Raw genomic sequence first — 15,508 nt, 5'->3', positions numbered from 1 at the left:
GGCAGGGAAAGGAATGGAACCGAAACCATGGTTCCAGGAACAAACTGTAACACTAGTTGCTCACAGTATGCAGTGAATACCCTATTTAAAAAATCACAAAATTTGATTATTATGAGATATCTTAGACCTTGCCTAAACCTGAGATGAAAAATAGCTAGCATGAACAGCGAGTTCTCTCTCTCCATTACTGTGCCTAGGGCAGACATTACTAATCAATCATGGCACTTTCCCTGCTAAATCTAGCTGTGATCTTGGAATCCTAAGGCTTGACTCCAACACTGGAATTTCTTCACCTGCCCACTGGAGAGCTCTTATGCTTCTGAATATGTCCATCTGAGCATGTACTTGCCAGGTTACACCTGATTTGTAGTTCTCTTGTAAAACTGCACACCTGATGTCTCTGTGCCTCCTATAAATCATGGTTCAGGCTGAACTGACTTAGGCATAAGGTAAGAGAGGCAGCGCACTCCACTGTGCAGAGTATCATGAGCACAGGGATTTCGTCTCGTTGATTCATTCATTTATTGACCCGGGATTTATAAGACCAGGCACTGGTTTGGCCCATGTTCACCTCTGTATCATAACCCCATAATACATGTGTTTATCTGTGTATGAAGGATGGATGGATGGATGGATGGATGGATAAATGTTTTATTTGTTACCTCTCATGGGGTGATGCCTGATAGTCCTGAACCAGGACACTTCTCTTCTGCCTTTTCTATGCCCCAAATAGGTCATTTGCTGTTCTTCTCTCTTCCTTTGTTTCTACCGAGCACACTCTACACACAGCCTCACTTGCAAGAGGTCCCCAAGAGTAGCACTCTCTTCATCTCAAGGCACTTCTAGGTGTGTCTTCATCTGTTTTCTAGATGCCATTCAATCAACTTGATCATTTTTGTGGATGGAACTCATCTTGATAGGGAATCTTACCATCAGTAAGCTTCTCTCATTTATTACTTATGTGAAATGCTCTTAGTCCTTTGACATAGACTATCTTATTTAATCTCAAGTACAGCTGGGCAAGGCAGTGATTATGAGTCCATTTTATAGTGGAGGAAATGAAGGCTCAGAAGGACCTTTTGATTTGCCCAGGCTTACAAAGATTACACAGTTAAGTTGCAGAGTAGAGCACGAGCCCAGCCCACCTGACCCACAAGTGTATAGTCTCGCAAAGGGGGCTGTGGCTGGTTAGGGTTGACTCAAGTCATGGTAAACTGTGTGGTTGCACCAAGAGGCCAGGGCTTTCTCATTTGTGATGATCTGCTCACAGAAAGAGTATTTTCCCCCAGGGCTACTGAGGAGGGTGATCTCTCTGCTCTTCCCTCTGAGGCCAGGAAGGCATGGCTCCCTGGCCTTTGCTGTCCCCATTTGTACAACACTGTCTTGGATGTCTCTGAGTCTTCCAGAGAGGAAGGGCTAGGCCAGTCTGGAGTTGACACGGTACCCCATCCCTTCCATAAAAGGACAGGGGATTCCTTTCAGGCTTCACCCAACTGAGGATTTCCCAAGGAAAGTGAGCGATAGAGAGCAAGCGCACATGAGCACACTTGGGCAGCATCCTTCCTGTGGCCCCCCCACCCCGGCACACCCCTGCCACCAGCGCCAGAGGTAGCAGCTGCAGTGCCCCTGCTGGCGGCCCCTGGGGGCACGTCTGGGAATGACCCAGGCACTGCAGGTCACCTCATGGCCCTGGAACAAGCCCCAGGCCTTGTCCAGCCTGTGGCCCCTGGCTCCCCCTGCTAAAGCTGCTGCACTAGGAAAGCCCCAGTCTGGGTAATTGTTTAATTACCATGTCAATGTGGATTCATCAGCATGGCAGCTGTCATTGCAAATGGGGGACGTGGGGGCTCCCAGAGCCCCTAGGGTCATCCTAATTGATGCAGTGAACAGAATACTGTATTTATTCAACCACGGTTTGGGTTTCTCCTGCGACCTGGGAAGGGCATCAGTGCTTCCCAGGAATCAAGAGCAGCTAGATTTTCATCCCCAGCGACGGACAACACCCACGAGCTTAACCCCTCCGGGCCTGTGCAAACACAGGCAGGCATCCCATGGCAGTGAGACGCTGGAGACTTGTACTTCTCCCAGGGACAGAAATGACATGCGGGACCAGAGTGGAGGGAAATATATTCCTCATATACCCCACCAGTGTGTGACCAGGTTCTAGCTGATCCTAATTTCCACGAGGTCCCCACTGCTTGGGTCACAGTCACTCTGCGTCCCTCCCAGCTAGAACAGACTACAGAACAGCTTGGTGATTAATACATGTCTGTGCAACGAGTAATAACTCACTTTTGTTGAATGCCGACTGTGCCAGGCACTACCCTGAGCATTTTAGGTGTATCAACTCACACTTCTCACAAGAACCCTCTGAGAGGCACTGTTCTGGTGATCTCTCACTGTGTAACTACCCTTAGTGGCTGAAAATGCACTTTATCGTTATTATAGCTCATGATTCCCTGGGTCAGGAATTTGTGCAAGGCACAGAGATGATGGCTTATCTCTGCTCCATAATGCCGGGGCCTCGGTCAGGATGACTCAAAGGGCTGGAAGTGATACAGCTCAACGCTACCTGGACCTCCTTCCCTGATACTCCACTTAGTAATTGCGTGATCCTTGAAAACCCTCCTAAGTGTTTTGAAACCACCTTTCTATCTGCTAAATAGGAGTCATAGGCCTTTCTTCCTAGAATTAATGGTGACTTAAATGAGACAATATGGAAATGCCTGTCAACCCAGAGCCAGGCACACTGTAAGTGTTCATTGAATCGGAAGCCAGAGTGCCACTGGGATGTACAGTGACAGACGGGGGGGGGGGGGAACCTTTAGTTACCGAAACAAGTGTTGTCAAAGGTAGTAAAACCCATATTTTAGTAGTCTGTGCCATTTTAGATCAACCGGAAGGCTATAGTTAATGCTGTAGGCATGATGGAATATGGAAAACATAAAGTAAATGCACTTCCCTCATCTGAAAAATGGAAATGAGACATACCGTAAGATGAATAAAAGTGGGGCATTAAATGAGGTAAAATGTATAAAATGCCTCATGCGGAGCGAGGACTTGATAATAACAGGTGTGGGAGAGCCTGCAGCTAGAAGTCTTACCTCACCCAACATTAAAGAGTGCAGGCTGGAGAAAAAAAACCATGGATATAATCAACATAGGAAAAACCTTGGGTTCATTCTTTACTCTTCACCAAAAATTGCACTTCTGGGTAAGTTCCATGAATGTAAATGTGAGGTGTCCTGACCCTAAATCGGGGAATGTCTGGCAGAGAAAACAGGGGTCTGATGATGTTGTGGCCTAATATTTGGGTGATGGCCAATAGATATGCAAGTGAACAGACGTTCTTCATGGTGCCACTACAACAATAATCATAATTTAAATTACAGTTTAATATCACAGTGTGAGCACATAAAATGTGCCAGGCACTGGGCAGCTCATTTAATCCTCATAATAAGCCAAAGGGGCAAGTCCCCATTTTCCCAGAGGGCACAGAGAGATTTGGAAATGCCCAAGGTCACATGACTAGCACATGGTGGAATGAGCCTGTCTGGCCCCTAGCCTGCGCTCCCAGCCTCGCCTCTGAGTAACAGACCTCACCACTGTGGCTTCTTCCATGAAAGTGACACAGGTGGAAAAACTAGCACTGTACTAAGCCAGGAAGGCCTCCGGAGTGGGGGAGCCGGGAAGTCCTGGGTTTAAATCTCAGTCCCAGCACTTATCACCTCCCTGACTCTGGGCAAGAGACTGACTCATCTTTTCAAGACTCAGTCTCCTCATCAATAAAGTGGGGATACGAATCATAGTCATGCCCATCTTGTTCTGTTGCTGCGAAGACCATGCCTGGCACATAGTAGCTGGCTAATGATCGTCAGTCTCCTTTTCTTTAAAACACGATTCCAGCAAACTTTCAACTACATTGAAATCATTGTGATAGATCTGGGAACTAAGGAGGCCCTAAGAGTCGGAGACAGTGTCTGTCACATCCACCTGAACCTCTGTTAGGTGCCTAATTATGAGGATGCGGGGATTTTATACGTTTCTTTTTTACAAAAATATGATTTTTCAATTATAGAAAAGTCCCCCTATGCTTTAGGCTTACTGTTGAGGTTAAATAAATAAATAAATAAATAAATCTAAAATGATTCAAGAAGAAAAAAATATTAAGATTCAGACAAACACATAAATAATGCCCACAATTTCAGACTCAGTATTTCTTTTCCTCATATTCTCTAGGTTTATCTGTCATTCTCTCCAAACTGCCTTTTTTTTTTTTTCATTAGACAACACTCTCTGCAAATTATTTCTAACTTTAGGTGATTTGCCCACCCTCACTGACTAGGGTATCCCTTTCCCCCCACCTATAACACCCACTTTGCATCATAACCAAATGCAGCCTCCCCCATTGTCCCCCTACCTTCCACTGGGAATGATCTCTTTATCAATAATTCGACCCCTGGAAGCCCAGCGGGTGACTCTTTAGTGCCCCCGACACCAATGCAGATGGGGGCTTCGGATCCCCAGTGTAATCCCAGCCTGAAATGTTACCAGGAGCCCCACGGCTCTTCAATTACCTCCCTTGGCCTGTCAAGACCACAGCATCTCAAATTCAGTTAGCTGGTCTTTGGGTCTCAGCCAAGGCCCAGCCTCTGCTCCTAATGACAGCCAGCTGAGGGGACACTGAGAGGGGCTAAATTCAATTTGCAGCCCTTCTAATGAGATTAGGGGAGCAGGGTTTTTTATTTTCTCCAAAGTTTGCCATGGGCAGGATGAATGATGGCCCAGGGATGAGCTGTCAACGTCAACAAAGGCTCCGAGCTGGGAGAAGGGGGATGGGAGACAAAGATGGGAGAGAGAGGGAGAGATTTTCCAGACAGAGCCAAGGAGCCCTGAGTGAGTCGCCCAGCAGGTGACAATGTCTGGTTGGCAGAGTGTCACTCTGCGGACAGGATGCAAAGTCAAGAATCAATCTGGAGGAAAGGCAAATGTCAACTGTAAGCAATATTTCCAAGTAGAATCTCTCTTTTTCCCCCCTGCTTCTGAATTCTTTCTCACCTTTTTTGACTTTCTAAAATCATTAAGCAAATGGTATTTTTAAAAAATAAGTCAACTAAGAGGTATCATCTCAGATAAAGAAGCAAGGCCCCCACCAGTCTACTGCAAGGAAGAGCTCAGCCCAGCACTGCTCTTGGGCTGGCTGAGAGGACCCGCAAGCCTCCCGGCCACAGAGCAACCACTGAGCTAGTGTCTGGAGCCAGCTAGGACCTCAGATGCCCGCACTGTGTTGTGGCTGGTGGTGAGGAGCTCGGAAGTACTTTATCTGACACAAGTCACCTCGGGGTGAAGTATGATGTACAAAATGTGTCTAATGAGTGTTTTAGTTAGCACCTGCCTCTGAGTAGCTTCAGCTCAGAGGTCAGGGTAGAAGAAATAGGGCAGGACATTCTTCTGGGTCAAAGGGAGAAAGAGAGAGGGAAAGTTCTTTAGGAAATATGAAGAGGAAGAGGTCCCAGTGGTTGGGAGAGAACAAGGAAACTTCGTTTTGCGGAGGTAGTCTTGAGCTATGGCATGAAGGAGGATAGGAACTAACAAGGCTGTGAGTGGAGACAAAGTTGACCCTTGTGGCTGAAGGTCTCCATGCTTCTACCAGCACACCCAGCTATGCCCTGTTCCCAGCTCACTCCTGGTGGGAACTGCAACAGTCCTGCCACCTCAGGCCTGGATCTCATGCTCTGAACACTGATTTGTTGACCACACCTTCTTCATGTTCCTCAGAGATGCTCCATACATACAGCAGAGCTCCTGCCCAGCTTCCTGTCCCACACTCGAGCCCTTCTTTGATGCACCAATCCTGCACTAGACCCTGGCTGTGGCCCTGACACCCTGAGTTGCTTGGTCTCACCAGTTCTTCTCCAGATGGCAGGAGTCGGGAATCACATACCTTGTCTCTTGTCCCTCAGCCACTGCATGAAGTCCTGTTCCTAGTAGACCAATGACCAGGAACCATTATGGCCCTTTCTGTATTCCCCTGAATATGGAAACCAACCCAGACCCAGGCCTTTACTCAGCTTCAAAACAGGTCAACATGAATTAAAATGCCTTATAGGCACACAGTAGACACTCATTAAATATTTATCAGCTGAATTGGGCTCACAGGGAAGGTGAAAGTTGATTGGGCTTGAGCATGGGAGCAGTTAGACAAGTGGCTACAAACAGGAAGGCCTTCTCCATAAACAGGACAGCTCAGAGCCAGGATCTTGTTTGTGTTCAGAGAATGACAGTTTCTGTCCCATGATGCCCTCCTCGTGGCCAAGTTTTGACCCTTATTACCCACTAGGCCCACAGCCAGCTCTTCAGGGCCTCTGGCCACATGGGAGCCCCAGTCATGGGCTCCTCAGTTTGTCCACTCACAGGAAGGCGCTGCTGATGTCCACAGACCAGGACAGCATTGCCACTGTTACCACAGTCTGACCCTGACCATCAGCCAGATGACCCAGAGGAATCCTACAAATTCCAGAACCTAGGGGTGTGTGTGTTGTAGCCAGAACCTCTGAGAATATCTTCCATGAAAAAAAAACACAGCCCCTGCAGGGCCGTGAAGGATTGTTGAGCTGGGCTAACCTGGGTGATTAATCCAACCCACCACCTCATAAACCTAACGCTGGTAAAAAAGACAACTTTAGATGCTGGGGTTATGAGCCCCGAAGAGCTCAGTTCTACAGTTGGTCATGGATGCTTTGTTAATGTGGTTCCTTTTATGCTGTGAGTCATTTCTGTATTGTTTTTCCTATTCAGCTTATTTTTTATTAAAATTCTTTGGGAAAAGACCATTCTGTCCCAGAGGGGTTTTGTGCCATGAAGTGATTCAGGCATCAGAAATTTAAGGCAAAGGGCCGGGACCTCTCTAGCTCTTCTCCACTCCACCGTGGAGGACAGCCTGCTGAGACCCTAATAAGAAAAGCTTGTTCTAGAAGGTGCTGTCTGGGAGCACTGCATGGCTCATGAGTCAGCACCTGTGGCATTTTGATGAACCTCTAGCCTATGCCCTTTTCCCCAGCTCAGGCTATGATCGAGATGGAGAAATCGAGATGGAGAAAGTAGAAAAAGACAAGGATGGCAAGAATAAAGAATGGCCAGCTATCCAGACATGATGCTTATTAATGAAAAAGAGTTCCCAAAGGCCAAGCCCTCAGGAGCCCAAACTCTCCCTTGTAAAGCACATTTTTTTTTTTTTATCACAGAAGGTTTTCATGCCTTCCCTTATGTGAGTCTTATGAGTCTGTGAAGAGGGTGTGCTGATTCCCATTTTAAAGATAAGGAAATGGAGGCACCATGAACCTCACTGGGTCACGCCGGCTCATGCTACGGGAACTGAGGATGCGAGGCCGGGTCTGGCTGTTGCCAGCTATGTTGGGCCCACCTTCCAGCATTTCACCTTAACATACAACCTATGTGCATATGATAGACTGTCCTCCTCCACATCTTCTTTGATTTTATTCCTATGGGGGGCTCCATCCTCTGATGGTAGAACCGATGGCTCTCCGGGAGGGAATCCTCAGGAGACAGCTCCCTTATGCCAGCTTTGTGCTGACAGGGAAAGCACCTCATTGTGATCTCGGAGCCACGGAGGATGCGGGATGTGGCGCACAGAGCCCTGAGCTGGGCTCCACAGCCCCGCTGTCTGTCGCCAGCTCCCTTGGTGATCTCGGGCAAAGGACTTCCTCTCTCTATTCTCAGTGCCCTCTGGGCTCCTCGCCAGTTCTAACGTCCCCAGATTCTAATTCTCTAGCTGTCCAAATCTCTGGAATGGTCACTCCAATCCATTTCGTGCTGCCTACAAATTAAATGTTGCTTTCTTCTTCTCTTCCTTCCCAGTCTCTTCTATTTGCTGCACAGAGTTCAGTTACACTCTGGTGTGGTCATGAGCATTTCCAACACAAAAGCTCACCCCAGTGTCTGCTGGGTTTGCTAAAAACACCCCTCGGGCCTGCCCCTCCCAGGGCAATGCCAGACCAGGGGGATGGAGTCCTGGGTCTCTTCACTTTGCGCCACATTATCACAGAAAGGTGGATTAGAAGTTATCTCCGCTCTGCTTTCTCTCAGAGCTCCTTGGCAACACAGCCACCTCGATATAAATACACACCAGAAACGTGCACAGGCTCATAGAGGCCTTCGGAGCCTGGGGGCAGATACCGCCAGGGCGCAAGGACGTCAGGAGATCCCCAGGACACGAGGGAGTGTCAGCCTCACCACTTCAAGGTCAAATATGGCACCCATCCAATAAAACGCCTGTGATCCCTGATAATTCTCTAGCACCCCATCCGCAATGCTGGAGATCTTTCATCTCTCTGGACAGCCAAATATTTCACAGTTGAAGCTTCTTTCACATTCTTTACAGTTAAACTAAGGGCCTAATTATCTTTCCTGTCTTTGTTTTTCTGACGTTTTTTTCTCCCTGGGGTTGCTAATATAGCCCTTTCGGACCAAAATTCCATTGTTTCTGATCATCAGTTGTCTGAAGATCTAAAAGGAAAGAGTGAAATCTTTCAAAGAGTCAGGGTTTAAATCACACACGATGGTGTTGTGCTTCTGAATATAAGAATGTGTAACACTTTAGGATTGCACTAATGAATCTTAAACCAGTCCATTCCCCACACACTGTTAACTCTGGTGTCTAAAGTCACTTTAAATTTTCAGGCGACCAGTGCACACGGGCTCTCAGGGACACCATGCCCGCTCCTTCCACCGACCCTGTTCTAGGTAGGACCATTCAAACGTGACAGAACTACCAGAAACCTGACTCAGGCATACGTAGCATACACAGGAGACACACGCATCAGCTGAAAAGATGGTGAGAAAGGTCCCCTTGCTTGGAGGCACATGAATAAAATGCCCCAATATCTCTCATATATATGAGAGTCCTCTTAAGATTTAGTTATGAGGTTCTGTCAGACATTTCAAACTACAGAGGGCCTGGAAAGAAAATACAATAAGGAGATCAGAGACCTAAAATGCCAAGCCAAAGAAAAGAACCAGAAGGAGCAAGACGTGTTCATTGTAAATATTTTAAAACTGCATTCTTATCTTGGTTCAGTGCTGTGCACTGTCTTGTCTCTGATAATTGTAAATATTTAATGCGCTATAGCTCCATCTCCTTACTGATAGAGGGAAGATGAATAAATCCACACGCGCAGGACGTGTGTTTTCCCTTGCTGTGCAGACGGCTGGAGAGCGAGCGCCCAGTGAGGGGCCGCTGTGGATGGTTGCGCAGGCTGTGCCTTGTACAAGGGCACTTGGGGGGGGGGGGCGGGGCTGAAAGACAAGCCCCACCCGCTAGCTCCGGAGTCCCTGCGTCTGATCAGGTCTGATCAAAGGGCCCTCTTGTGCAGTGCTGGCGCTGCTTTTTCTGCAGTTCACCGTTTACTAGTGTCGGGGATAAAGCAGAGCTGCTGGGAAAAGTGCTCATGTTTATTAAAAAAAAAATCGAGAAAGCTTTTAAGTCTCAGTATGATTTTCTCTAAAAGCATAGTTATTTTCATTCCGTTTTCCTCTTTTTATTCCCTTAACATCCTAAGCCCTGTCTTGATACTTGGTTTTCCCTACAAACTGACAAAAAGAAGCTTCCAGAAGCAACCATCTACTATAAGGGGAAGGAAGGTGGGACCATGAGGAGAGGAGGTGGCTTCAGAAGCCCTTGGTACTATGGAAACCTGTCCTGACTACCATCCTGCCCCTGACACCTGACTTGGTTTGCTCCAGTGGAGGATCAGGTCTCCATTTGCCTTCAGCTCCCCTGGCCTTCCCATTATTCCGTTCTTGCCCAGTTCTGATCTCGCCTCTTGGTTTCCTCACTCCAGGTCCTGTAGATGCTTCAGCCCCGCCACTGGGGCTGACATCACCTGCCTTTCCAGGTGATAGCCAAAGAGCAGGTAGAGGAAGCCCTAGCAATTTTAATTGGACCCCTCATCCAGAATAACCTTCCACAGTTACTCTGACCCCTTTGACCTTGTGCAGATGAAGCCAGGGAAACACCCCTATAGCCCTTACAATCAACTTGCATCTTGGAGTTGTGACATATGAACGAAGACATCTTCAGTGGCTCTGTGGTGCACGCAGGGCAGGGAGGGCAGGCTGCTGCCGAGCTTAGGAAAACAAGCTCTGAGGCTGGAAGGTCTGAATTCCAGCCCAGCTTCCCAGCTTCCACACACAGGGTCCCTGAGCACCGGCTCTGGCAGCCTGTCCTCATCTCTAAAGAGGGAGTAGTGGAAGTGCAAGCCTCATTGCGTTGACCTAAGAATTTAGCGCTAAGCTCTCAACTCATAAAGTTACCTAGAGCAGTACTTGGAAGACTAAGTGGTCAGTGTGTGTTGGGTATTATTATGATTCTTATTTCTAAAGGCTTAGAATCAGGGTGTGGTAGAGCCCTGAGAAGCTTTTCTTGCTCAGAAGGCTTTATTATTATTTTTTTTTAAGATGTATTTATTTATGTGAGAGAGAGAGAGGAAAGAGCATGCGTGTGCATGTGGGGGGAGGGGGGAGGGGCAGAAGGAGAGAAAGAGAGAGAGAGAGAGAATCTCAAGCAGACTCCCCGCTGAGCATGAAGCCCAACCTGGTGCTTGATCTCACGACCCTGAGATCATGACCTGGGCCAAAATTGAGAGTCACGGACACTTAACCACCTGAGCCACACAGGCACCCCCAGAAGGCTTTTAAATTTGACCATTAATGGGGCACCTGGGTGGCTCAGTCGTTAAGCATCTGCCTTCGGCTCAGGTCATGGTCTCCGCGGGTCCTGGGATCGAGCTCCGCATCGGGCTTCCTGCTTAGGGGGGCACCTGCTTCTCTCTCTCTCTCCCTCTCCCTCTGCCCCTACCCCCACCGCTTGTTCTCTCTCTCTCTCTTTAAATGAATAGATGAAATCTTTAAAAATAAATAAATAAAATAAATAACTTTGACCATTAAGATGCTCAGTTTCCATGTTAGGGAGCCCCTGTGGCACCGTAGGCAAACACAACACACACAGGTACACACACACACGTGTGCACACAGATTCAGCCATGCTTCCACACGCACACTCACGGGGACACTCTGTGGGATCTGCCAGGGCCGGGTCTTCCTGGGGCCTGCAGGACAGCCCACACTCGCTTGCAGTGCTGCAGAGACTTCTGAGAATGCCAACCTTTCTCATCCTTCAACCTTCCCCTTCCTCCCAGAAGTTTCAGGGGATTCTATGGGTCATTGTTAAAGGCTTTAGGCTGAAGGGTCCCTGCTGCCAATACCAACAGAGGGAGTCAGGTGGTGACGTCCTTGCTGATGGCATGTTCTGCAGAGAGACTGTAGGAATGTCAGAGCACCTTCGCTGGGTGCAAGTGGGTGTCCAAAAATGAGTTGCTGAATAAATGACCAAATAATAATAGTGATAGATCCCAGCTCAGCCACTTATTGGCTGATAGCTTTGGATAAATTGCATACTCTCTTTATTTTAGCATCCTCGTGCATAAAATGGAGGTAAACGTACCTACCCATAGGACCGTGTGAAGATTAAATACTAAACCAGAGACTTGGTATACGGTGGTGTCTTTCCAGGGGTGATCTCAATATGCAATGGGCTCAGGGCAGTGTAAGCAAGGATGGTCTCTTTGGGATGGATGCCCGGGGACTCTGCACTTTCACAGGGAGCCGGGAAGACAGGTGCCTGAGAAAGAGTCTTGTGATGAGGCCTTTTCTAGTTAAGAAAAGCCATTTTATTCATTTCTTTCTGTGGGGAGGACACAGTGCAATTCTCCCACCTCAGGAGGCCCAGACAGAGAGGGAGGCTGCACTTCCCAGCTCAGGCCTCCCGGCTGGTGAGGCATATACAATCTGCCCAGGGCACCCTTTGAGAGGTGGGAATCTCCCTGAATTTTTGCTGCCTTATCAGTTTTATGGCCTCTTTCTGGTTTGTGCATCAAGTTAGTCTTCAGGGAGAAGGGTCTAGGCCAGAGAGCAGAGCAAGCAAAAAGGAAATATGTCTGGAGCCAGGTTCCAACACTAACTGAACATACCAGAGACGGGGAATAAAAGACAGTGAAGCCAAACAGGGTCCCTTCATGGGCTTGTCTGGTTAAAATTCTAGGACAGTCTCTCACAGTGTGATTTTCTAGATGCTCCAAGGCATTGCAAAATATTTCATTAGCACAAATTATTGAGATATACTGAGATCTATCTATCTATTGAATATACCCACCCATCTATCTACCACAAAGACATTTCACCGAGTACAGCAAACACCCGTGCACACAATGTGAGTAGGGTACATGTGGATGATGCAGGTTATGTCAGGAAACCATGATAGTGAGCTGGGGTCCCGGGGGGGGGGGGGGCAAGTCATTAATGTCCCTCTTTGGATTTGAAGGTCATAAATTCTCTTCCCATAATTTCCAGCTGTGTTTCTCAAGTGGATATGGGGAATTACTCTATGGTCACTAATTTGTCTTTTTTTTGTGTGGATTTTAAGGTCATTTAATAGCTTTCCTACATCTCACAACACCTTTCTTCTATGAGATGGGGGATTCCTCTCCTCTTTATAGTTCTTTCTCTCCTCTCATCCTGGGCCCTTCCCCCATACCTAAAGATGTGTCATATATTCATTTATCAACCATCCAGCTAATATATAACAAGCCTGTTAGAAATTGTGCTGGGAACTAGGGATGTACACTGAACAAGACAGACACAGTTTCTGCTTTCATGAAGCTCACAGTCTAGGGAAGAGACAGAAAATGTACAAAACTTACATGAATAAGCATATGATGATGAGCTAGATGCTGTAGTGTGTTATCCAGATCCTCCTTCAGGACAGGAGAAATCATTCTCCAACCACTGAGAACTCTGCCAGAACACAGTCCTCAGCTGAACCCTTTTATGGAGTTCCTTAACTAAAGAGAGCTGCCTCACCCAGGATCCTGCCCCCTTCCCAGGGCATTCCCACATCCAATGCCGTTTGACCCATTGTCTACTCTGGACAACTCGGAAGGGCCAACCAGCTTCTGAGCTCCACAGATGTATAAACTCACCTCAACTGCACCTTCCTCTTCCCATAGGGTAGTTGACCTATGAGCAGCCGAAGTTGTGTTAGCAACCAATGTTCCCTCCTCCACTGATTGTTAGAAACTAGGACATCTGAAAGCAAAAACATTAAGAAGACAGGCAATGGTCTATGATATTCTGGGGGATGGAAGTCTCCAGAAATAGGGATAGCTGGGTGATTATGGCAAGAACCGTGGAAGCATTCTTGGAGTTGTGACTTTTTCATACTCTAGTGCTTCAGAGTATTATAAAACCAGATAAAAAGAATGCCTTCTCAGTAGGGCAACGATATATTGGTAAAGCCTGAGAAATACTGGAAGCTCGATTGAAAGCTGTGAACATCAATTCACCTTTCAACCATAGAATGAAGAACAGGAACCAACCATCACTGGTGGATAAAGCACAGAACCAAGGGCAACCCACACAGGTTATCTGTTGACAACACTGAGCTTAAACTGCCCTCACCTTTTTGAAAATGAGTAATGCTTTTGAACAGCTTAATGGTAATAGCTATTGGAATTTAAAATGAAATATTTAAATACTCAAAATATTTAAACATACTAAGGATGATAAAAGAAAATGAAATACATTCTTTATTTAAAAAACTGAAAAAGACATAGAAAACCAAAAAATCACAAAAGAATAAGGCAGTTTTAAGATGAATCGATAAATTATAACAATAAATGCATGTAGGTTAAGCTTGTCTAATAATACATCACTAGTTTCATTCAGAGTGGAACAATCCATTTAAACTTTAGGACGAACACATAAATACATTCAGAGAAACTTCAAAGAGAAGTATAGCTCATGATTTCCAACAAACAGAAAGTGAGCAGTCAAAATGACGAGGGCAGGAGCCCACGGAGTCTTTCCCTCCTCTTCCCTCCCCTTACTAGCTTTCTGTCCCCTCCACCACTTGCTGAAGACAGAAGTGAGAGAGAGAAATCAATGTTAGAGAACTACATCTCACGTGGGACAGGACACTGGAAGACCTCACGTGTGCAGAACATACTGTAACACATCACGTGAGGCAAGGCGGAGAAAGCCTCCAAGACGAAGGGAACAGGATAGGGTGGCCGAGACTTCCGTTAGGGTAGAAGAAAGAGTGCTCAGGGGCTCTATAAAACAGATTACGATAACACTCCTTTAAATATTTGAAAGAGACACAGGTAAAATGAATACCAAACTTAAACCTTTTTTTCCCTTTTTAAAAAATAAAATACAGTTAGGGACCTGACTTTCCCAAATAATCTCAAAATTTTCCAGAAGTAAAAAAAAAAAACAAAAACAAAAACAAAAAACCCAGCTACAGTTCATACTCTTGGACACAATGTAGTAAACCGGAAATTAAAGACAATTATTTAGGGGCGCCTGGGTGGCTCAGTCGTTAAGCGTCTGCCTTCGGCTCAGGTCATGATCCCAGGGTCCTGGGATCGAGCCCCACATCGGGCTCCCTGCCCGGCGGGAAGCCTGCTTCTCCCTCTCCCACTCCCCTTGCTTGTGTTCCCTCTCTCGTTGTCTCTCTCTCTCTGTCAAATAAATAAATAAATAAAATCTTAAAAAAAAAAAAAGACAATAATTTAAATCAAATCCCCGACTTCTTACAAGCTGTGAACATTTTTTTTTGTCAGAGAGCAAAGAAAATCGCAACATAAATTATTTAGAATACGCCACACAGAATGTATGGAATTTGGCCCAAACTATAAGGAGAATATTCATAGTCTCAATGTTTTTTCTTGTAAGCAGAAAGAATGAAAATAATAATGAATTTGAATCATAAGGCTGCAAAGAAAACATTTAAAAATAGAGAAAAAGGGAAAAACATTTTACAAAGATAGGAGCAGAAATTAATGATTTCAAAATAATACAATTAAGAAATGAGTTGATTCTTTGAAAAGACCAACAAGCCTAGACAGATATCTAACAATGATAATTTTTAAAAAGTGACAAATATACGATATTAACTATAGGAAACATAATTACAGATTTTCCAATTTTAAGCATAGACTTGATCGTAATACTATACAACTGGTTAACCATTTGGAGAGCACAAAGCTACATTCTTAGCATACCAAACCCAAAATTAATTCCAGATGGAATAAAGTACAAAAATAAAGTATATGTAAATATTTATACTTATTTACAGTAGAGAGGTACTTTATAAATATAACATCAAAAGCAGCAACCACAAAGGAAATAATTAATCAAATACATTGCATTAAAAAACCAAAACTCCTATACAGGAAAAAAAAACTAAAAAGTAAATGACAAATTGGGAAAATATTTCTAATATGTATGACAAAATATTAGTGACTGTAATGCATAAAATATATGACTATAATAATAAATAATAACAAAATTAATAAAATACTAGTCTTAAAAGTCAAATGTATAAATTTGAAATATCTGGATTTTTAAAATGTTATTTTTAATTTATTTT

The sequence above is a fragment of the Phoca vitulina genome, unplaced genomic scaffold (assembly GCF_004348235.1).
Source record: "Phoca vitulina isolate PV1807 unplaced genomic scaffold, GSC_HSeal_1.0 scaffold4, whole genome shotgun sequence".
Taxonomy (NCBI): Eukaryota; Metazoa; Chordata; class Mammalia; order Carnivora; family Phocidae; genus Phoca; species Phoca vitulina.
The sequence above is the reverse complement of the archived record's forward strand: the minus strand, read 5'-3'. Positions refer to the sequence as shown.